The sequence below is a fragment of the Acipenser ruthenus genome, chromosome 20 (assembly GCF_902713425.1).
Source record: "Acipenser ruthenus chromosome 20, fAciRut3.2 maternal haplotype, whole genome shotgun sequence".
Classification (NCBI taxonomy): Eukaryota; Metazoa; Chordata; class Actinopteri; order Acipenseriformes; family Acipenseridae; genus Acipenser; species Acipenser ruthenus.
The window spans coordinates 7,624,958-7,649,894 of record NC_081208.1 but is presented as its reverse complement, the minus strand read 5'-3'; the positions used below and the strand labels follow the sequence as shown (position 1 = coordinate 7,649,894).

General features: G+C 38.3%; 1 protein-coding gene across 4 annotated transcripts in view; it reads left to right on the top strand.

Annotated features, from left to right (window-relative positions):
* The first annotated feature begins 995 nt into the window (after window positions 1-995).
* Window positions 996-24,937, top strand: part of LOC117425814 (PR domain zinc finger protein 2) — a 42,273-nt gene continuing 18,331 nt past the window's right edge. The window contains exons 1-2 of one of the 4 annotated variants that reach the window (XM_058993395.1): window positions 996-1,841; window positions 13,710-13,844. The gene's annotated coding sequence lies outside the window, so the exon portion shown is untranslated. The remainder of the gene's footprint in view (window positions 1,842-13,709; window positions 13,845-24,937) is intronic. The other 3 variants (XM_058993393.1, XM_058993392.1, XM_058993396.1) reach the window with 3 other exon arrangements.

Below are 24,937 nucleotides of genomic sequence, written 5' to 3'. Positions count from 1 at the left end.
CTTTCATTCCTTGCAAAGAAATCCTTGTACATTATCTGGTCATGTAACTTTCTCAAGGGCAGAGTATAAATAGATCATAATACTGTGAACATTGTCACATATTGGAATTTCAAACTGGTATAGTGCTCCCATCAATAGTTCATGACAAAATTACTATTATGATTTAATTATTTAGCAGACGTTTTTATCCAAAGCGACTTACAGAAATTAAACAAAATATAAAAATACTAAATTAAAAAAAATGTTAAAATGTTTCTTGTAAGATGGAAAAAGAAAATAGAAAAACCGAAACAGCCAGTCCTTTCCCAATGTCCTTACACAATGGCCGCACCCACTGCCGCTCACACAGGGAAGATGAATCCGTAGCAATCCGGAGGCTGCAGAAACGTGTGTGATGGACGCAGGTGAAAACAACAACGTCCAGATAATTCACGAATTCGGTTAATTCATGTTTAGGCCACATTCAGTGCGGTTACATGTTGATAACACTTCCAATATGTTTCATAATACAGTATATAGATTTCTGAAAAGTAATTCCGATATCAAAAGTCATGTGAACACAATTTTCCGAAAACGTATCACAAAAAATTTTAGAAAATACGTTTTTTCGGGAAAACACCACCTAGAATATTCTAATAGTGTTCTGAAAACCAACATAATTTATGTCATGTAAACTTATTCTGATAGCGTACTGCACATGTGCAAATGCTGACATTATTACCGTGCACGTGATATACAGTACTTCTAGCCTGGAAAAAAAAAAAAAAAAAAAACAGCGGCAATAATCATTAAACTTTTTGGACACACAAAGACAAGACTTTGTACCTGAACAATGACAGTTGGGAGAACAACGTTTTTGTTTTGTTACATTTCTATTTCTGTCTGTAGATCAAAATGTTGCGGACTTTGCCCTAGCTTGATTAACACTTGCATCCCAATTGGCTAATGCTGGGTCACATGACCAACAATACAGTAGTACTTTATTATTACAGCCCAACAACTAGCCCTAGTGCTATCGGATTACCCCAGCCATCCGCCATCTCCCGAGTCATGGCTTTCCGCAGCTTCCCATTTGGCCCGGGGTAACCTCCGGGGGGCGCTCTCCGATGGGGGCCGCACTGCCCGTGTCGACATAGTGCTATACCAGGCTGGTGCGGCTGCAGTCCTTGGCCCCTGCTGCAAAAATGTCAGTGTACCCCTAAGAGCTCTCATAGCCTGCTCCGCCTGTGAGAGGCCCTCCTGACACCACAGCTCCTCGACTGCCTGCTCTGCCGTCCTATTGGTTGATGGCTTTGCGGCCACCAAGTTCTGGTCAGCAGACGTCGCAACAGCTCTAGCATTGCAATGCGTCCCTGTCTGAACCAACCTTGGAAGGGCGGTGGTGGTGAAGTGGGCCCTGGGGCGGACACATATGCCATGCAATTCAGAAAGCTGTATGATATCAATAGTGGCAAAATATTTAAATATACCCTCCCGTATTTGAATATTATTTAGGTTATTTGCATTTGGAAAGAGACTTTCTCTGGCTGAAAGAAAACTACACGGAAATTAAAGTTCCGAAATAAAGTTAAAGTTTGGAGCTTCAGTTCTGCACGCTGGTCTTCTTGACCGATCTTGAAGCACCACTTTGACTGTGTCTTGGTTCAGTTTAGCTCACGCTGTACTTGAATGTTGCCGTGGTGTGCTTATGAACCATGGCATTAGGTTATACAGTCTGTATTTGCCCTCCTGTGATAAGTGCTCAGTGTCTGTTTAGGACCCAGCAGCATTTGCATCCGTCTGCCATTTTCAGCTGATTCAGGTGGATCAAGTCCACACGGCGCCGGCTAAAAATACAACAGGTAAGTGGCAAAATACTGCAAGATGACTATCGAATTATTATATATGCATGACCAACATAAGCACTCCACCTTACTGGAAAGAGTGTTATCTGCTTAGGTTTCACAGACGAACAATGGCCTGACTTAAATATAGGCTACTAACAGTAAAATATGTATTTCTTTATACGTGAGTTTTCTATGTACACATTAAAACAAATATACGGAATGGCAATTTTGTTAACGGTTGGGTCTGCATGTTTCTGCAGGACATAAACGTTGACGTTGTTGTAAGTGTTGCTGATTTATAGATAGCATAGCTGTATAGATGATTTAAACGTGTTTATTTTCTTATTTTTCACATGTATAATGTGGTGTATGCATGTGTGACATAGGGGATTGAAATTGTGTTTCGGTAAAGGCAGAAAATATCAATTGAAGAACTTGTTTTTTAGTTTTTTGAAATGCCCAGCAAAACTCATTGTTCGTTTTGTTTTTGTGCTATCTGAACTTGGAGATGCGACTTTGCACTGCCAGAATGCAAAGTTGGAAGCAGTTTGTTAAAACTTTTACATCTCAGACTCCACTGAACATAATTTTTGCTATTGTGACGACCATGCTAACAGATGACTTTTGACACGCGAGTGTCAATAGAAAAAACATTAAAAAAAAACATATATTGACACCCAACTGTGCATAGACAAATATGCTGTTGACATTTCATAAACACGCAAGTCTTTTGTTGAAAAACACTGCGCTGTAGTACAGTTTAAGTGGACAGACTTTTATTTTAAGAGGCTGCGTAGCATCATTACGAAATACGCCCTGGCTGCAGGAATAAATTAAACAAAACAAAACAAAAAACCACAGGCATGTTATATAATTTAGCTGAACTCTTGCTTTCATCAAAATAGCCACCTTTTACCGCTGCAGAATGTAGGCGTTTAAGGCACTGTAGCAGTTAATTTTTAGAAGTAATCTTGTGTTGCTGAATTCCAAAATGTGTTGACGCATTGCCCAAATTGTTGTGTGTTACGTGGCATAGTTTGTATCACTTTTCTGTGAACTTCATCCCATTGCAACTCACTTGATGATAAACTGCCAGACCATGTTTTGGAGAACACCCTTCTGTTCATTGCTTTCCATGTTGTTTTCATAATTTATAATTGTTTGGGGTCATTATCTTAAGAATGATCCCTTCTCCTATAAGTCAGATGCCAGAAGATATTGCGTGTCTTTGTAAAATGCTGTTATGTCTGTGCAAGAAGTACAGTATGTAGGATACATCCTGATACTGACAATGTTTATACATGTACGTTGCATGTGTCTGTTCAAAACCTTTTGCTTATTACACAATGCATTGTATAAGTTTGGATATGACCAATTATTGCACTAGCTTCATAAGGGCTCACCTCCGCAGGTTAAGAGGCACCAGTGAGAGACCAGCTCCCTCCAGGTCGTGTTCTTTCCAGACTCTGTGTGTGTGTCTATACACATTCAAGAATGAACTCCATTATACATTAAGGGCCCTATGTTTCAGTGTTTTCCTTCATAATTTCATTTTTTTAATTTCACCCTTTTCAGCACTGTCTGTAATAGGTCTGCTATGGTCTCATGCTACATAAAGGTTTACTAAACCTCAGTTTAAACATGATTTGTTCTGTGTGTGTGTATATATATATATATATATATATATATGTGTGTGTATATATATATATATATATATATGATCAATGTATTGACATGGTAATGTTGTATTCAAAAACTTAAATGTTTTTTTTTTTTTTTTTTAAGTACTCTTTTATCCTGAAACAATGATTACAGTTTACTAACACTTGCTCTTAATGGAATTTACTCTTACAACCAAATATTTAAGTTTAACTGCTCTTAGTCGAAATCGCTCTCAAATGTAATTATTTACTGGTTATTTTCTCTCATTTGAATTTGCTTTTATTTACTACTGATTTTTGTTGTATTTTATAACTGCTCTTATCTGTAATGTGATACTTTGTAATAACTGTAAGTCACCTTGGAAGGGCGCCTGCTAACAAATAAATAATAACAACGATGGGCAAGACAGCCGTCTAACAGACTTCGATAGAGATCTGAGTTGGTTAGTGGTTCCGTGTCATATGACTGGTCAAATATGCTTTCATATTTTCAGGGTTATAAAAAAACCTCCATACTGAATGTGTTGGTGACCATGACATTGATATCTGACCTGATACTTCGGCTCTTTTTAGGTCATCTGACTTTGCAAGTGTGTTCTGAATAGGGACAGTACAGTTTAAGTAATTCTCTTAATATTTGGCACACAGCTGTATTCTTTAGTTTACTTAGTTCTGTGCACTGTTGTTGTCTGGTATAAGTGAACCCTTTTACTATTGTTTTAACCGCGAGCCATATCAGAAATGCATTGCTTTATACATATGTGATGCGCAATTTACAGATGGGGTCCAGTGAACATTAACCGTTTTGGTGCCATATTCTTTTAACCTCTCTCCATTTTAATGAAAAGGATATTTTTCACATTCCTATTTTATGTACAGTCTGTATTCTATGATGCTCTCATTAAAGTTTAGTTACAGGTGGTGTCAAGCAGAAATTAACCTTTTCACTGCCACACAGTGATACAGATATTTTTCACATTTCCTTTTTATTTTTATGTTTACAAACTGTAAAGTGTTCACAGACTCCCATTTCTAGATGTCTTTGTGTGACACATTTGCTAAGATATTTCAGCCTTAGGAATGGTTGAACAAATATTACAGGAACACCATTATAGTTGTTATGGTAAGCACTACATTGGTATTGGCATTTGTTTTTTAAACATTGAGTGGGAGGGAAGAGAGGACGAGAAACCAAAAATCATTGGACTGATTCATTCAGAAGGAATTTCTCTCAAAATACAGTAGTGTACAAATGTATCCCATTGCTTCTGTAGTTTTAATTTGTAGTTTAATTTGTAGTTTAAATCTAACCACTGGAATTGTCAAAATAGGCAAATTAGTGATTGTCTAATTTAATTGATGACTTTAATAGGGCACACATGTGATTATCTATCAATCAATCAATCAATCAATCAATCAATGTTTATTTTATATAGCGCCTTTCATAGTGGACCACCATCACAAAGCGCTTTACAAGATGTAGTAACAAGAATATCCATAATATTTTAAATACAGAGAAATGCATAATACATGATATACAGTAAAACAAACAAAAAAACAATGCAGAATATATTAAATACAGTGGAAAGTGCATAATACATGATAGTGGCATAATACATGAAATAGCAGCAGCAACACAGCAGCTAATAGCAGATATCAGGCTTAAAGAGCATGGAAAGCAAGAGAGAACAGGCGGGTCTTGAGAGTTGATTTAAAGCGAGCGACGGTGGGAGCATCACGCACCAAAGCTGGGAGAGAGTTCCAAAGAGTCAGAACCAAGAAGCTAAACGAGCGTTCTCCAAGTGTGGTGCACTTAAAATAGTAAGAGAAAAGTAACACATAACTGCAAATGGTAAAATGCATGAGACTTTTTAGAAGTTTAAGATTGCTAATTAAGCACGTGGTCTAACATTTTCACACGAGTGCCTTGTGTTTCTATATCGCTGATTGCAGGTAGGTATATAAATGACAAATCTTGAGGTTTTCTCAAACAAACACATTTGCACACAGCTGTGCACAACTAACACAAAAATGCCCACTAGAGGTGGTAAAGACTAATTAATGAATTCTATTTAAAAAGAAATCCAAGCTTGTTTTTTTTTTTTACCATTCTATATAGTGTACACATGCGTATATAATGTTTTGCAAATAAAATGGCAAAAAATTGTTAAAAGTCACATTTGAAATAGCAAATTAAATCATTCAGAGTGATCTTAAAAGTTCTATTTCGTGTGCTGAGTAATTGAAGACCACTCCAAAATAGTTCTGAATAAAAAATCAATTCATGTTCAATAGATTCATTTAGTTTTGAACAGAAAGCACAAAGAGGAGATACAGTATTCCTATAGCTTTGAAACTTGTCACATGAGCCCGGTACAGACAGTGTTATATCAGTGCTATCTCACCAGGCCCGAAAACTGGGACAGTGTTATACCCCAAGCATCGCAATTAAAAACTCAAACTATGTCAACTTCAAGCACTAGAGAGATTAACAATAGCTAAGACTTGGCAGTTCTGTGAACGGGTAGCAGTAGTGGAGACTCGGCCTATGCTACTGCTACACTGGTAATTCCTGTTAGTGTTGGCACTGCTAGTAGTCTCGACTCAGTAGAGTCTGTGTTGGAAGCCAGGCTTGGTATAATCAGGACAGGATTTGATTTTTAGGGGTGGAACAATACTAAGGCAGTGGTTCTCTCTGGGATTCGAGGCGCAGCCTCCCCTGCAGTCTCCCCTGCAGTCTCCAGGTCTACTGCTCACTTTCTTAGGTGGAGTTTGCTAATCTGCTCTCTATGTTGAGTTTTTGGTCAATTATTGCAATACAAGAATTCATCAAAGCATTGGTCCATGTTTATCTTCAACTTTTGTGTTTTTTGTAATTGAATGTGCTTTTGTTCTGCTGTACCAGGGCTCTAAATTGGCAAAAGAAAGGGCAAGGCCAATAAATGTGTAGAAGGCACCAAGGCCACTAAACTTAAGTCAAAGCCAAAGATCAAGGGAGTTATACACCACTTAAGAATTTTTCAAATATGGTAAATCCCAGAGCCTGAAATAAGGTCTTATTAGGATTAACCGACATAGTTATTTAGACCCGCTACTGTTTAGATCAGTTGAATAGACTCCATTATAGTTGTTTGGTTCACGTTTTAAAATGTTTTTACAGCAGGCTTTGTTTTTTTTTTCTTCTTTTCAAAATTCCGGAGCAAACGTTTTGATTAATATACCCCTTTAAACTCAGCAGGAAGTCTGACATCAACTGCTGTATGATGTTTTTTTCACTAGAAGCGCTGAAATATTTATGAAGAATATTGCCTATTCAGGTTGTATATTCTGACCTTTAGCAGAACTTAGTCAGAACAACAATCTTGCTTTTCTTCAAAATAGATCCATCCACATAAAATGTTAAAACCATTTTTTTTAGGACTCGTGAACAAAGAATCTCTCCGTGGGTCTCGCTTATCTTGAGTACAATGTATCAGGTGGGTTGTAAAGCACAGTTCTGAAGGCCAGCTTCACACTGCCTCCCAGCCCCTAAGCTCTAACTACTAGGTCACACTGCTTCCCAGTCCCCAGCTCTAACGACTAAGCCACACTTTGTGCTTTAGACTGCAGCTTCTCTAATTCCTGCCGGTAGCATCTTGGGTCACAGCGCTATCCTGTCACAGGATCATTACACTGTCCTTAAATCTAGAGAACTGTTTATCTAATTGCTATAAAATGTGTTTATAATAAACTAGGACCTTTGAGGGCTGGAGTCCCTGCACCAGATAAGAGCCACAGGTTTGAGTGGATAAACATTCTTGTCAGGTAGAGCCATGAAAGGATACACTGAAGAGCAACAAATACTCCTGTAGTTGTTTTCACAAAGCCTTTTAATGATTTAAACAGTGGTAGTATTTAGAGCCACCGTTTATTTATGAAGAATACACCCCTGGGTGTGTGTGTATGTATGTATATATATATATATATATATATATATATATATATATATAATATATATATATATACAGCTGTGGAAAAAATTAAGAGACCACTGCAAAATTATCAGTTTCTCTGGTTTTACTATTTATAGGTATGTGTTTGGGTAAAATGAACATTTTTGTTTTATTCTATAAACTACTGACAACATTTCTCCCAAATTCCAAATAAAAATATTGTCATTTAGAGCATTTATTTGCAGAAAATGACAACTGGTCAAAATAACAAAAAAGATGCAGTGTTGTTAGACCTCGAATAATGCAAAGAAAATAAGTTCATATTCATTTTTAAACAACACAATACTAATGTTTTAACTTAGAAAGAGTTCAGAAATCAATATTTGGTGGAATAACCCTGATTTTCAAGCACAGCTTTCATGCATCTTGGCATGCTCTCCACCAGTCTTTCACATTGATGTTGGGTGACTTTATGCCACTCCTGGTGCAAAAATTCAAGCAGCTCGGCTTTGTTTGATGGCTTGTGACCATCCATTTTCCTCTTGATCACATTCCAGAGGTTTTCAATGGGGTTCAGGTCTGGAGATTGGGCTGGCCATGACAGGGTCTTGATCTGGTGGTCCTCCATCCACACCTTGATTGACCTGGCTGTGTGGCATGGAGCATTGTCCTGCTGGAAAAACCAGTCCTCAGAGTTGGGGAACATTGTCAGAGCAGAAGGAAGCAAGTTTTCTTCCAGGACAACCTTGTACTTGGCTTGATTCATGCCAAAGCTGCCCGATTCCAGCCTTGCTGAAGCACCCCCAGATCATCACCGATCCTCCACCACATTTCACAGTGGGTGCGAGACACTGTGGCTTGTAGACCTCTCCAGGTCTCCGTCTAACCATTAGACGACCAGGTGTTGGGCAAAGCTGAAAATTGGACTCATCGGGGGGTGCTTCAGCAAGGCTGGAATCGGGCAGCTTTGTCTTTGTGAAGGACGCATGAATCAAGCCAAGTACAAGGTTGTCCTGGAAGAAAACTTGCTTCCTTCTGCTCTGACAATGTTCCCCAACTCTGAGGACTGGTTTTTCCAGCAGGACAATGCTCCATGCCACACAGCCAGGTCAATCAAGGTGTGGATGGAGGACCACCAGATCAAGACCCTGTCATGGCCAGCCCAATCTCCAGACCTGAACCCCATTGAAAACCTCTGGAATGTGATCAAGAGGAAAATGGATGGTCACAAGCCATCAAACAAAGCCGAGCTGCTTGAATTTTTGCGCCAGGAGTGGCATAAAGTCACCCAACATCAATGTGAAAGACTGGTGGAGAACATGCCAAGACGCATGAAAGCTGTGCTTGAAAATCAGGGTTATTCCACCAAATATTGATTTCTGAACTCTTCCTAAGTTAAAACATTAGTATTGTGTTGTTTAAAAATGAATATGAACTTATTTTCTTTGCATTATTTGAGGTCTGACAACACTGCATCTTTTTTGTTATTTTGACCAGTTGTCATTTTCTGCAAATAAATGCTCTAAATGACAATATTTTTATTTGGAATTTGGGAGAAATGTTGTCAGTAGTTTTATAGAATAAAACAAAAATGTGCATTTTACCCAAACACATACCTATAAATAGTAAAACCAGAGAAACTGATCATTTTGTAGTGGTCTCAATTTTTTCCAGAGCTATATATATATATATATCTATATATATATATATATCTATATCTATATCTATATCTATATCTCTCTCTCTCTATATATATATATATATATATATATATATATATATATATATATATATATATATATATATATATATACAGTATATACACTACCGGTCAAAAGTTTTAGAACACCTACATTTTTCCAGTTTTTATTGACATTTACGCAGTTTAATGTCTCAATGTACTCTGAAATTAAAGCATAGAACACATAAACAATTGGAGATAAAAAATAAATCATGGAATCGTTTTGTTTAACAAAATTTAATCTAAATTTTTGACTCATCAAAGTAGCCACCTTTTGCAGATATAACAGCCGAACACACTCGTGGCATTCTTTCTACAATGGAAATCAAACATTGTTCGGAAAGTTCTTCCCAACACTGTTGCAGAAGTTCCCACAAATGTGTTGCACTTGTAGGTTGCTTTGCTTTTACCCTTCTGTCCAGTTCATCCCAAACCAGCTCGATGGGGTTTAAGTCTGGAGACTGTGCTGGCCATTCCATGTTTTGAAGCCTACCGTCTTGTTCTTTTCTTCTAAGGTAGTTCTGACATAGCCTGGAGGTATGGTTTGGGTCATTATCTTGCTGTAGGATGAACCCCTGACCAACTAGGCGAATACCAGAGGGTATTGCATGGCGCTGCAAAATGCTGTGGTAGCAGTTTTGGTTCAGGGTGCCACTCACTCTGTGCAAGTCGCCGACTCTGGATCCAGCAAAAGAGCCCCAGACCATCACGCTTCCTCCTCCATGTTTGACAGTTGGTGTCACACACTGAGGAACCATCCTTTCGCCTACTCGACGGCGTACAAAAACCCTGCGTGATGAACCGAAGATTTCAAATTTTGATTCATCGGTCCATAAGACCTTCTTCCAGTCTTCAGTAGTCTACTGGCGGTGCTTCATGGCCCAGGCAAGCCTCTTTTTCTTATTTTGCCATCTTAGCAATGGCTTTCTTACTGCCACTCGACCTGTCAAACCTGCCGCTCGAAGTCTTCTCTTCACAGTTGAAACTGAGACTTGCTTACTTCGACTAGTGTTAAGCTGTGCTTGAAGCTGTTGTCCTGTGAGCCGCCTATCACGCAAGCTGTTGACTCTCAGAAACTTGTCTTCTGATTCTGTTGTGGCTTTGGGTCTGCCAGACCTCTTCCTGTCAGAGTTTCCTCCAGTTTCCATGTGCCTTTTGATGGTGTAGGAAACTGTACTCACTGAAACCTTGGCTTTCTTTGCAATTTCTCTAAAGGAAAGACCTACACTTTTAAGGGTTATAATGGTCTGTCTGTCTTCCTTTGTTAATTGCCTTTTTGTCGCCATTATGAGAGCAATATACTACTTCCTGCAGTACAATACTGTCCAAATAATGCTTAAGAGGGTGTAGTAACACAGTCTGTTCCAACACTGCTTTTATACAGACAGAGGGTTTGTAAGTAATCAACAAAAGTTGGGACACCTGTAGGAATTGTTAGCATCAACTTTCAAGGCTTAATTTACTTCCATTGCTGCAGAAATTGTTAACCCATTACTTGTTGCCTGAAAAAGGCCTTTTTGTATTATTATTATTATTTCTTAACAGACGCCCTTATCCAGGGCGACTTACAATTGTTACAAGATATCACATTATTTTTACATACAATTACATTATTTTTTTACACATTATTTTACATACAATTACCCATTTATATAGTTGGGTTTTTACTGGAGCAATCTAGGTAAAGTACCTTGCTCAAGGGTACAGCAGCAGTGTCCACCACCTGGGATTGAACCCACGACCCTCAGGTCAAGAGTCCAGAGCCCTAACCACTACTCCACACTACTGCCCTGTAGAGAGTGTAGAGAGTGGTTAGGATGTGAAATGGATTACCAAACCACAGTGTCGATGCTGCATCATTGGGATCCTTTAGGATCCGACTTGACAAAGTTCTGAGTTGTGGAGTGGGTTTGACAACCGAGAAGAGTTACAGAACGTTGTGATTTTTCTATAATAAACTCACTAATTCCTGTTTCTTTGTGTGATGTCTGTTATATATATATATATATATATATATATATATATATATATATACACTACCGGTCAAAAGTTTTAGAACACTCCCATTTTTCCAGTTTTTATTGAAATTTAAGCAGTTCAAGTCTAGTGAATAACCTGAAATGGTACAAAGGTAAGCGGTAAACTGCCAGAGGTTAAAAAAAAAGTTTAGGTTACCAAAAACTGAAAAATAATGTACATTTCAGAGTTATACAAAAAGGCCTTTTTCAGGGAACAAGTAATGGGTTAACAACTTACAGCTGTTCTGCAGCAATGGAAGTAAATTAAGCCTTGAAAGTTGATGCTAACAATTCCTACAGGTGTCCCAACTTTTGTTGATTACTTACAAACCCTCTGTCTGTATAAAAGCAGTGTTGGAACAGACTGTGTTACTACACCCTCTTAAGCATTATTTGGACAGTATTGTACTGCAGGAAGTAGTATATTGCTCTCATAATGGCGACAAAAAGGCAATTAACAAAGGAAGACAGACAGACCATTATAACCCTTAAAAGTGTAGGTCTTTCCTTTAGAGAAATTGCAAAGAAAGCCAAGGTTTCAGTGAGTACAGTTTCCTACACCATCAAAAGGCACATGGAAACTGGAGGAAACTCTGACAGGAAGAGGTCTGGCAGACCCAAAGCCACAACAGAATCAGAAGACAAGTTTCTGAGAGTCAACAGCTTGCGTGATAGGCGGCTCACAGGACAACAGCTTCAAGCACAGCTTAACACTGGTCGGAGTAAGCAAGTCTCAGTTTCAACTGTGAAGAGAAGACTTCGAGCTGCAGGTTTGACAGGTTGAGTGGCAGTAAGAAAGCCATTGCTAGATGGCAAAATAAGAAAAAGAGGCTTGCCTGGGCCATGAAGCACCGCCAGTGGACTACTGAAGACTAGAAGAAGGTCTTATGGACCGATGAATCAAAATTTGAAATCTTCGGTTTATCACGCAGGGTTTTTGTACGCCGTCGAGTAGGCGAAAGGATGGTTCCTCGGTGTGTGACACCAACTGTCAAACATGGAGGAGGAAGCGTGATGGTCTGGGGCTCTTTTGCTGGATCCAGAGTCGGCGACTTGCACAGAGTGAGTGGCACCCTGAACCAAAACTGCTACCACAGCATTTTGCAGCGCCATGCAATACCCTCTGGTATATGCCTAGTTGGTCAGGGGTTCATCCTACAGCAAGATAATGACCCAAACCATACCTCCAGGCTATGTCAGAACTACCTTAGAAGAAAAGAACAAGACGGTAGGCTTCAAATCATGGAATGGCCAGCACAGTCTCCAGACTTAAACCCGATCAAGCTGGTTTGGGATGTACTGGACAGAAGGGTGAAAGCAAAGCAACCTACAAGTGCAACACATTTGTGGGAACTTCTGCAACAGTGTTGGGAAGAACTTTCCGAACAATATTTGATTTCCATTGTAGAAAGAATGCCACGAGTGTGTTCGGCTGTTATATCTGCAAAAGGTGGCTACTTTGAGTCAAAAATTTAGATTAAATTTTGTTAAACAAAACGATTCCTTGATTTCTTTATCTCCAATTGTTTATTTGTTCTATGCTTTAATTTCAGAATACATTGAGACATTAAACTGCGCAAATTTCACTAAAAACTGGAAAAGTGGAGGTGTTCTAAAACTTTTGACCGGTAGTGTGTATATATATAGCTATTTGAAAATAATACTACATCTGGCGGTAATATGAAAATCCAGCAAACCTTTAAAATGTGTCATTTAGGAGACTTTCAGAGACTAGGGGGTGACTGTGCATCAACAACTGCTGCTGCTGCTGCAGAGCCACTTACAATAGGTCCCTGGTTTTACATCTCATCCGAAGGATGGAGCACAAGGAGGTTAAATGACTTGCTCAGAGTCACACAGTGAACAGTGAGTCAGTGGCTGAGCAGGGATTTGAACCGGGAACTTCCTGGTATCAAGCCCTTTTCTTTAACCGCTGGACCACCAAACCTCCTTATTAATAAATTAAATAAATACCATCTAAAAGTACCGGGCAATGTTTTTTGATGACCATTGCTATTTTTGATTTAAACACTGTTTTACATTTACATTGTAAGACCTTCAGTTTCCATGATCTGCCAATTTGTGTTTTTAAGTAAAGTTAACCAGAATTGTTTCTTCCACACAGTCCTTATTTACTTTTTTTTTTTTTAAGTGTATGTTTTGTTTTGATCCTCTACAGTAAATGTAGACCTCCTTCCAGCAGAGGGGGAAATATTAAATAAACCTTTGACGTCTGCAGAAAAACGAATGTATCTCAGACGCAACGTAAACAAATCCTAATAAATAACTTCATGCTGACTTGTCAGTTACGTGAATGTGTCCGGTAATAATATCCCTACATAGCTCGGGCACAGAAAGTCTGTCTGCTGCTTTTATTAATCTCCGTCAGAACTACAATATTCCTGACGTGATTACAGTCCTGTTCCAGCAAGCAGGAGATCCACGCCCTCTGGCTCAAGGCCTGCTTTTCTCTTCTCTTCCCCAACAAAACTGCCTGCGATTGGCGCTGATTCTGTGTCTCTTCCCCGTAGCAGCCAATCGGACCGGGAGAAGAGCTGTTAGTGTGGTACAATGGGGAACACAACCCTGAGATAGCAGCTGCTATTGAGGAAGAGCGAGCCAGCAGTTTTATCAAGAAGACTTTCGCGAGAGCCAAGAAAGGTAAGGTGTGCTGCCTGTCTAATTGCCTTCTGTAATTTTGTGTGACGTTTGTAACAGGTACGATACACATACAGTCGCTTAGGAGACAAACACAAAATACTACACGCAACCTAGTTGTCCGACGCTGGTAAAGTTGCTTGTCTACTGCTTTAACATAAACATAATTGTGTTTACCGGAGTGGCGGCTCTGCGAGGAGTGTCGGTTGTACATAGTGTGTCTGTGTGACCTTTTCCAGCCTACTCTGTCTGGTGTGCCAGCTATGCACAGGCAGGCAGTCCTGATTTTAAAGGGAGGTGATCTCTTTTGCTGATTCACATAGTCTTACTGCCAGTTATTACATACCTTTTCCCTTTAAAAGCCTTGCTTTCTTGAGGTTTGATTCGTTTTTATTATCTACATAAATAAATAATTGAGAGTTTCTTTCATTATTATTTTTATTACTATTATTATTTTTATTATTATTTTTTTGTAATATACATTTAGAACTTAGACCAAACTGAGTGTTACAGTTTGCACCAAAAAATACCTGTCAAATTGCTCGGGAGTCAGGCCTAGATTTGTTGCTAGCTTTAGTGTCAAATAAACTTCTGTATACCTTTTTGGTATTCACGAGAATTACCAAAGTTTATATTTTTTAATACGCAAGTTTACTTGCTGTAGCTTAGCCAGTGTATATTTTGACCAGCTCAATGATTAATATAATTACATATATTAACTCAATTTTCATGAATCTTTTGAATTTTTTTTGTTTCCTATTTTATTGTTTTTAATTTTATAAAACATGATTAAGAATGTATGCCAGTTTCTTAAAAAATAAACATTGCTATACTCTGTTTTCCCCCCCGTATTTTACATGCTCCTGACATCAGCTTTGCAGATGGAAATTGCCAGTGTTTGTGTAGGTGTTACTGGTTATGTATTGTAAGGCTTACAGTACTTTTTTTTTTTATATAATGGCATGTTGTAAAAAAAAAAAACACAATAAAACCATACAATATTTGGGTTACAAAGGGCAAAGTTTTAGTTGCCTAATGGTTTATCTGGTTCAGTTATTAATGGCTTCAGAACAGAGCCTGTTTGTTTCGATGGATGTTTAACAATACATATTCTTTTCTAGGATTTAAGGCCAGGTTCGGAGCTGTAGTGGGATAATAGTGAAGTACTTTATTAATAAAAATAAATATTTTGCTACATTGTCGCCATGGCTTTGAAAATACTGACAAGGATTCTGTAAAAAGGTGTATTGCAATATGCAAGTCACAATACTTGTGGTCCTGATGGGCTACTTTGTATGATTTATAATAAGATGAAATAGTCATTAGTGATGGACTGTTTTGTTTTAAAGGCGGAAGTTAAGTGAGATGAGCATGTATTTGTAAAAATCACATTTACTCAAACAATCTGGTGGACTAGAAATAGCTATGTATTGCTGTATTTAAAGAGATTACCCTTTTTTATGTTGCACACCACTATTGCACTACGCTATGGAAAGGAAGTATCATGATTCATTGATGCACATTGCATCGTGACACCCCCAGTAAGAGGATGACCGTGTTTAATCACATGTCGTTTTAGATCATTTATATTGGCATTTGACACATCATTGTGTTCCTTACAGAATTGTGATCCAGTACAAAATGTTTAGGGATTAACCTGTTGTCTTTATGCAAAAGATAAAAAAGAGGGTTTTGGTAAATAAGCAGTGGATATGTTATGTCCAAATTAGTTTGTAAAATATATAGGTGAAACAAAAATGTATTTTTGGGGAAGTAAAACCTGCTGACAATGAAACATTAGACATACTTTCTTTTAGCTATTGTTTTGGTTGCGAAGCCCCCCCACCATGGGCAGAAGAAATAGGTTCCCCCAGACTTCAGTTTCTTAGATCCGTTTTGAGGTGCTTTATGCTGGCTACATTGTAGTTACATCAGATTTGTTTTATGCAATTACTGTACAAATTGTCAGATTGATTAGAGTACATATTTTGTGAGCTCCAAGTATGATCTACAGTACGTATTGCAACATTTCACAGGAAATGTAAACTTGTATATCTGACAGTGTGTGTCTCTTTCGAGCTACAGGGCATTTGCCAAGACAAAAAAACTACAGTAAAGGGATGTTCAAAGGGTTCTGAATTGCACAGTACCTGAAAGTTTATAACCGCTGCTTTTATCTAATATGTAATTTATTGCAAGTTTAATATTTGTATAAAATTTAGTTTCGCATTATAGCCAAATCCAAAACATCTGTAGCAGGCTAGGAGTGTAAGTTTGGTGGAGATCGGTGCAGTTATGTGTACAGTGTAATGTGACTCAGACAGATACAATCCCTGTTTTTCTAATGAGGATCTTCAGTAAGGAAACTATTTGACTGTAGGGTTGTAATGAAGGGTACATTTTGACCTTCGAAGGTTCAGAACACATTACTGAACGAAGGTCACCACAGTTACTAGTTTATATTTGATTGAAAATCCTATTATCTTACAGGAAATGCATATAAATGGAATACAACATTCACATTACATTTATATAGAACAGTATCATGTTTTTATATTTTAAATAAACGGTAATGGACGATAATGCCTTTTTCTGTTATCTATTGTCGGCTGTAATCATGATTATTGGCTGAATAATTACATTTCTTGTAATTGCTAAGTTGTTTATAAAATAACTGTTTCAAAAAATGCTTTCCAGTTATAAATTGCGATTTAAAAAATATCAGCTGTTGAACAGTTTGACATTTCAAACAGATCTCATGTTGCTGTAACCCCTGGTTGGGATCTTCATATACAGCTCTTGCTAATTTATTTTTTAACCCAAGAAGTAGGGTTGCAACCATTATAAAATAATAATTCATAAATACTTGTATTTTACTTGCAACTTTTTTTTCACAATGCAGGGTACCCCGATTGCATCTTTTATAATATTTATTCAAAAAAATTAATGATAGGCTTGCTTTGATGATAAGGTCTTGCAGTGAAGGGACATTTACTCCTCATACAGACAGGTGCTCCTACCCAGGTCCTGACTCGGGTTCTGACTACCCAGGTCACAATCCTGCACTAGTGTGAATCTAGTGTCGACCCAAGCTCAGGATGTGGGTTGACGTGCTTTTACCCGGGTCTAGCGAGACAAAACGCATGATAGGCGCTTGTAAGAGGAGGAAGTAAGAAGAACTTGTGAGCCATTTCAGTTTATTCACAGTTTGTTGATTGAGATTCGGTGAAGGGTAGACAAAGAAGAGGTTAGAAGTAGAAAACAAGCTTTGTCGTGATCCTGAGGCAATGCGCTCCACCATCTTGAAATCCTGAACAGTTGAAAGTGTGGTCATGTGAACGTTGCTGCTTCTGGGGCATTGTGTACTTGCTTCTCTCACCCTAGGTTGACCCTGCTTCTTCAACAAGCAGTGTGAAAGGGGCTCTCGTTATTACAATTTAGCCATGCCAAGCAAAACGCTCTGCTTTGGGGGAAAAAGAAAATGCTGAGCTTGGATTCAGTACTAAAGGCTGAAACATTAAACATGGAAATTCTTTGTTTAGGTTCGAGTCTCTTCTGGAAAGCACTTTTCAGTGTATTGTAAGACTGATCGCTTAGTACAGTACTGTAAATGTAAACCTTTTTTTTTTTTTTTTACAATGGTATAGTATATGATTAAAGCCTTGACCTTTGTCCTTCCGGTGCAGAGCGTTTCTTTATTGGTTGTCGCGCTCACACACCAGCCCCCAGTATTCTTTGATTTTTAAAAAGATCCTTTTGCCCCTTTGTCCTGAAGTGGTAGAAATCAACCAGTGAATCATTGCTCAAACCATACAGAATAGCAGACGTTTCTACAAGTTAAATTTTAATAGCTAAAACACCTCAAAGGGACTGGGCATAAATGGCAGGGCATGAAGTTAAGGTCATGAAGGGTAAGGCAATGTTGCCTTCGTTGGGCGTGAAAATTCAGGGGCACCAAGGCAGTTCTAGTGTTCAAAAAGGCAAAACATAAATCCAACCCAAGGGCACCAAGGCGATTTCATAGTCATTCATAAAACACCAACAAATAAATAGAGAGCCTATTATGTTGATGAAATGTTAATTCAAACAAACACACATCATTGTTTTCTGAGTGATTCACACACCAATTGTTACGAAAATAAAGGTCACTTTTCCATTGTAAAAAAAAAAAAAAAGGTATAAAAAATATCCAATGTAAAAACAACAAACTTTCATAATAAAAAAATACAAAGGTAGATTTGTCAAAAAATATTCAGTATTTTTTTTTACTAAACTTGGTTAGCCTGTTAGCGAGCTAAATATAGCGCTTGTATGTCCTGTAATTAAAGGGTTTTTTTTAAACCCTCTGCCATATGTTTCATAATTTAGGGTAAGCAAGTTCAACTGGATTTCATATAACATGTTGTCTGCTGGTGAAGCGAACGTTTAATCAGTGCATTTTTAAATACTAAAAATTGAGATTTTCACAGTGAATTGGATATTACATGGCACTGGTTCTAATTCATGGAAATCCATGCTTACCATGAAAAAATATAGCCTTTTACAACAGCACAAATAAGAGATGTCAGTTTAAAAAAAAAAAAAAGATATTTTCAGGCAAACTGGCTGAAGATTTATCCATGGCTGGAGTTTAATGCCGACAGTGGTCAGATGAGTTGTTCAGTCTGCAGTGTGTCTGCGCAACTATAGTTTGCTAACTGCTGTAACCTGTACAAACAACGAGGCTTTGGGGAACAAAAAAAAAAATAGAAACTTAGTCAGTCAATGGAGTGCTCTGCATCACAATGAACAGCTGCATGTACATAACGTTAGATGTTTAAGTTTGAGAGACTTTATATAGTTCCGCAGTTCTTGGAATTTACAGTTGCAAAGGATTTACAATTTTGTTATGGTGCATTGCTGGGCACTCTATTTCAGGGGGGAAGGTATGCTGTTTTTAAGCATACACATTTTAACCCCTTTCGTGAAAGCACATGTTTTACTAGTCAAAAAGCATAATTACGTAAGATAGTGAGAACGTATTTCACAAAAATAAATAAACAGAAATCAATCCTCTTCTCAAGATTGTGCTTTGTTCACTATTATGTTATCTCTCCTACTCGTTCCATAATGCAGGGAGCAGCTACTTGAACCATGTACATAGCTACTTGCTGTTTTTTTTTTTTGGGGGGGGGTAAGGATTTGAGCAAAACTAATTAGCTACATATTTCTGTGTTCATTTGTAGTGTTGGTGTTTTGGGGAGAATAACACTGAATTACGAAACAGTAACAGTCATTGAAATGCTGTTAGGGCAGCAGTGTGGAGTAGTGGTTAAGGCTCTGGACTCTTGACCGGAGGGTTGTGGGTTCAATCCCAGGTCGGGGACACTGCTGCTGTACCCTTTAGCAAGGTACTTTACCTAGATTGCTCCAGTAAAAACCCAACTGTAAATGGGTAATTGTATGTAAAAATAATGTGACATCTTGATAATGGCGACTGCTAAGAAATAAATAATAACAATAAAATGCTATATACACTGAAGATATGAAAGGCATCAGCTATTGCATTTTAAAATATTGCAAGAACATTTAAATATAGGTCTACATTATTTGAACGATATTTGCGTGTATGTGAAATAGCGGACAGCGAAGCATCAAAAAGAAATTAAATTGCAGCTGCTAAACAAATGACCTGAAAACCCTCTGCTGTATTGATATTTCTTTGTGAAATACCTAAATGATCCAAACACAGTGGAATGCAAACTGTGCAAGTGGCTCTTAACATGTAAAAGCACAACCAATTTCTGCAGTGCTTGATGTAGGTTCACATTAACATTATTGTCGGGGATTAATGTTGTGCATGCATTTCTTACTTGAACGTTAGGTAAATCCTAGAACACTTTGCTGCCTCTTTAGACGGCTCTTCTTCCTCTTTTCTTTTTAAACATTTTTGAGTTAACATGGTGCTCACAGACTAAAAAATCACACAGTGCCAGTGAACACGTGTGATTGAAAATTCCTGGAGGCGCGGTCATATTGAGCTCAGTCTAACAGCATCCCTCCTTCCTGTTTGTACTTCGTTAACCAATGATACAGTACGTCTTTTTCTGGGGTTAGTGCTGGGAGGTGCACAGTAAAAAGAATGGCAACAGTAATACATTATGATGAGTCATTTTCTCGCAGGATGAGATTAGACTGAATTAATTTGAATTGTGACAGAACAGGCCAGGTGGTGCTGAGCAAGTCTGTGAATGGGCTGTAGATCAGATGTGCTGGTTCTGACGGGCGGGCTTACAGGCAACTTTTGCCGTAAGCTTTTTTTTAATTTGAGAGACATTGCGTCAAGTGGCTCGGGCACTGAGACAGTTGCTGCCGGTGCTGTCGGTTATTTCGCGCCCTGAAATGGTGACAATAAGTGGTGTTGATTATATAAGCAGTTTGCCTGGTAACCTGGAAAAATTTGCCTAAAATACAGAAGAGTTGCTACAACAGAGATATATATATATATATGCCTGTTTTACTGTGAAAGTCACTGTACAATATGTAGTAATTATAATGTACATGCTGAAGTTGTCACAACCATTTACTAGAGACCCCTTTTCCAATTCGATCTTCCCTTGGTGCTCACTGAGCCATCCTGGTTTAATGAAACTGGTACAGGTGATTGACTCGGCTCAGTATTTCAAGTCAGGAATACTCTTGCACAGGAGAGCATGGTGGACTCAGACCAGCACCCTTACATGGAAAAGAAAGCACCTGGATTGTTGTACTAGGGCTCCAACAAGGATGGTTATTTCTAGAGCCTATAGGCTCCTATATTTATTTATTTTTTAAACATGGTCACCTAAAAAATAAGTTACCTGTTCATTAGATTACATAACTTGCATAGATACTTGCTGCACAAAGTAAGGAGTGTCCATCTGGATTTCTCTTGCTTTTAGTGTGGTCCGGTGGTTAAAGAAAAGGGCTTGCAACCAGGAGGTCCCCGGTTCAAATCCCACCTCAGCCATTGACTCGTTGTGTGACCCTGAGCAAGTCACTTAACCTCCTTGTGCTCCGTCTTTCAGGTGAGACGTAATTGTAAGTGACTTTGCAGCTGATGCATAGTTCACACACCCTAGTCTCTGTAAGTCGCCTTGGATAAAGGCATCTGCTAAATAAACAAATAATAATAATAATGCAGCATTTAAATTTTTTTTTTTTTTTTAATAGTTAATATGTAACTGTGCGTCACTACAGTTGAAAGTAATCATTTAAAAGAAAAAAGCCCCTTGTGTGTCCCCTTCGTTGCTAGCACTGTGGTAGACAAACTCCGGCAATCCTTATGCATCATCCACATCACGCAGGACCAGTAAAAACATCTGAACAAAATTGCTGATGTTGCTGCACTAAAACAGTAAATAAAACTAAGCAGAGTGATTGCTAAGTGCTAACGGAACTTGCTGTAGCCTCTGCACGGTACATTCTGTTTTAATAAGTAACAGTAAGTAAATCTGCATGTTACTGTAGGTGTACTGGAGAGAGATGGATTTTTAGTACAATTGCAACGCAATTCAGTCTGCTACTGGATTGCGAAGGATTGATAATTTTGAACCAAGTAAATACAAACTTTACAATACAAACAATACAATGTTTATATGATATGCAATATGCTCTAAAAATTGCAGCCACAGAAAGGTCCTTCTAATCGACAGTAAGCACACCTAATCCCTGCACCACTGGGTTCAGCTCGGCCTGACCGATGGCGCATGTTCATTTTCAATAATTTCATTTGTAAACATTTTGGAAAAGATGGTATGCAGGGATAAAATGTTAAAACTTATAAATACATCAGTAGAGATACAATAGCAGCTTCATTTTAAATGTAGTTTCTTTTTAGAATTTTAGTGCAGACTCAATGATAAGTTTGTGTAGCATGCAGATGCAGGTGTGTTAACAGATAAAACTACCCATAGAAATAATGTCACAAGCCAATCAGAGTGGACCCTCAAACCATGCAGGTGTGTGTGTGTGTCTGTCTGTCTATATAAATAAATAAATTTAACGCACTGTAGTATTACAGCATTAGAAAAGAGAGAATTATTTTTGAATTTATTATATGAAATGAATAAGTAACTGGGCATGTGCTGCAGTTCAACCACCTGAATGGGCTACTGGTCCACATTTCATCACAGATGTTATACGGATGCAAAAAGGAATGCACTCCATACTATATTATTAACAAAACTGTAGGTAGTTAAATGTCTATATAATAAACTTTCCAGCACAAAGGTATTTCACTGTACTGTAGGTGCCTAAATTAATATTTACAGTCCTCTAATAAGACCAAAATAGTCACTATATGGAGCACTGTGTACTTTCAGAAAAGTAGTAAGATGTACTTTGTTTTAACTTTAAACAATAAGTAGGACAAAGAAAGGGACCCTGAAGCTTGGGGTAGATATATGTGAGAAATCCTACCAGTGTGTAATACTAGCTATTTCCTACAGCACTAAGGATGGAAGCCATTGTTTCAGATTGGAGAAGAATGCTTTGCAGTCTCCACCCGCTTTCTGTTTCAATTTATAATGTGGAACCGGTTTTGAATTGTGATGATTTAGCAATGCTGTCATTCAGAACTTCTCTCTTTTTGTGAATAATACTGCGTTTTATAATGACCTGATTTACAGCATCAGAAGTATCAAGAACTGTCTATCCAGGTTCTTGTCCTATAGCTTCAAGGCTCTCGGATGCGGGTACCCGCGTCCTTTACGCACATATGGTTTCTCGGGATTCTCAGGTTTGCAGTTGTCTGTGTCCCTGGGACGCGCGTCTGTCCGTCTGACACGGAAATACAGCTGCGTTGTGTGAGGTGCGAGCTTCAGAATGTTGGTGGGCTCATACTCGGCAATGTAGTTCCAGCTGTGGAGAACTGGAAAACACGGGTAGTGCTGCAACGATTATTCAGATTCATCGATTAATCGAAAATGTTGCCTTCATCTGTGTAATATTTTTATCGATTCATTGCCCGCCCCAGTACACACACACACACGCACACACACGCGTGCGCGTAATCAGTGATGCGAGACCCTCACCCCAATATACAAACACACAGTTTGTAAGCAAGAGAGTGAATGTGGAGAAGCTGATTACTGAAGTGTCTAGATATTCCCAGAGCTAAAAGATCTAGAAAAATAACATATGTAAAGATAGTGAAAGCAGAGACAGTAGGATTAGTATTCATTATTTATTTAAGGCAAATATTTCTCATAAATTTACAGTATAAACAGATAGACTACAGGCAGCACTCGCATATCCGACCCCATACAATTTTGACTTCAGTGACACATATCTGATTATTTCATTTTGGCCCATTCCAACCCTTGACCATTTGTTCAGAGAAAACAAAGATACAATGTCAAAATACAATGCTAAAAATGCTTTCATTTAGATGTACTGTAGTTGGTTTTGTTGGCACAGTACTGTATTTAACAAAAGTATTTTAATTCAGAACGATATGATTCTGAAAATATCACTTGCCAAAAGAGACGACATGTGGAATGTAATACAGTACGTACTGTAGCAGGGGGCAGCTGATTTGCAAGACAATGTGGGAATGGACCTGATTATAGACTGGGGAAGGGGGTGGGAGTACTCTGTAAATGTGTGTTTGTAAACTGTGTTATTCTTGTTCAGCTCTGTTAGCGTTCTCTGTGTGTTTTGGTGCTTGTGTGACTGAGAGCTGAGAGAATGCCTCTGTGTGTGAGTGCGTCACCTGAGGGGGTGGGAGCAGGTCTGACACGACCAGTCATGTATAGGGAGTGCTGGACCAATGAGTGAGGAGCGGGGAGGGACTTGGGGGGGGGGGGGGGGGGGGGTGTGTATGTGTGGAGATGACAGTCTGAAAGAGAGATGCGGGATCTGACTGTGGGAGAGTTGAGAGAGGAGGTTGAGTCTGCGAGAGAGGAATAAGAGCCATTGTTCACTAAAAGCTAAAAAAATAAATACAGTGGTTTCCTACTGCTTTTACCGCAACTGTTGTCTGTCTCATTATATCCTGGAAACCCTGCAGCTTAGCGCTACAATACTTTTAAATCTGGTATGTATTGCTGCAGTATGTAAAATTTCCCATTACCGACACAACAGCAAAATGAAATCAAAATGTTACCCATGCACAGAACTGCATAAAACGTAAAAGGCAATGCAATTTAGCAAAAAGATTAAAAAAAAAACAAAAAACACCAGTTTCCAAAATTTAAAAGTCAGTATTCAAAATTGCAGAATTTAGTGCTCAATAAAGTCCTAATGTTACAGTTCACTTGCAAATGAAAATGCAAAAAAGCAATTGAAGAGCACAGATTTTAAAAAAAAATGCATCACAGTATCTAAAACTGTTTAATGATTTACATTACCGTAGCAGTGTGGAGTAGTGGTTAGGGCTCTGGACTCTTGACCGGAGGGTCATGGGTTCAATCCCCAGTGGGGGACACTGCTGTTGTACCCTTGAGCAAGGTACTTTACCTAGATTGTTCCAGTAAAAACCCAACTGCATAAATGGGTAATTGTATGTAAAAATAATGTGATATCTTGTAAGTCGCCCTGGATAAGGGCGTCTGCTAAGAAATAATATTTATTTATTTATTTTATTTATATATATAACCTTCAATTTTTTACACTAGGAAAAATCTCTTCCTACTCCATCAGGTTATTCTTTTCCCCCCACTCTCTCTTCCTACAAACATGCTTAAAAAAATCGCTTGCCGTGTCCCGCCTGAGTTCAGTTTGTAAACAAAGCCAGTCTGCCGCCCGTCCCACCCCCCTCGCATTAATGAATGAAATGTAGGGAACACTTTCATATCAAAATAAAACATTTGAATTTATGTTCATCTGGTCATATTTATTATTATTAAAAAAAAAAAATCACTTTGAATCTGCATCACTAAATACAAGAAAGTAAATGACCAGATGAAAGAGGCCAATTTTAAGCCCTGCATGTAATAAATAGATTGCGTTGTGTTGGTTCAGCTAACATTGTGTAAGTTAAAGGCCTAATATAACGAAAATCTGAAAAATATAAAATACATTTCATACTTATCAGTCTACCCTCTTGTGTTAATATGCCTTTGAAAGGTTTATAACTATG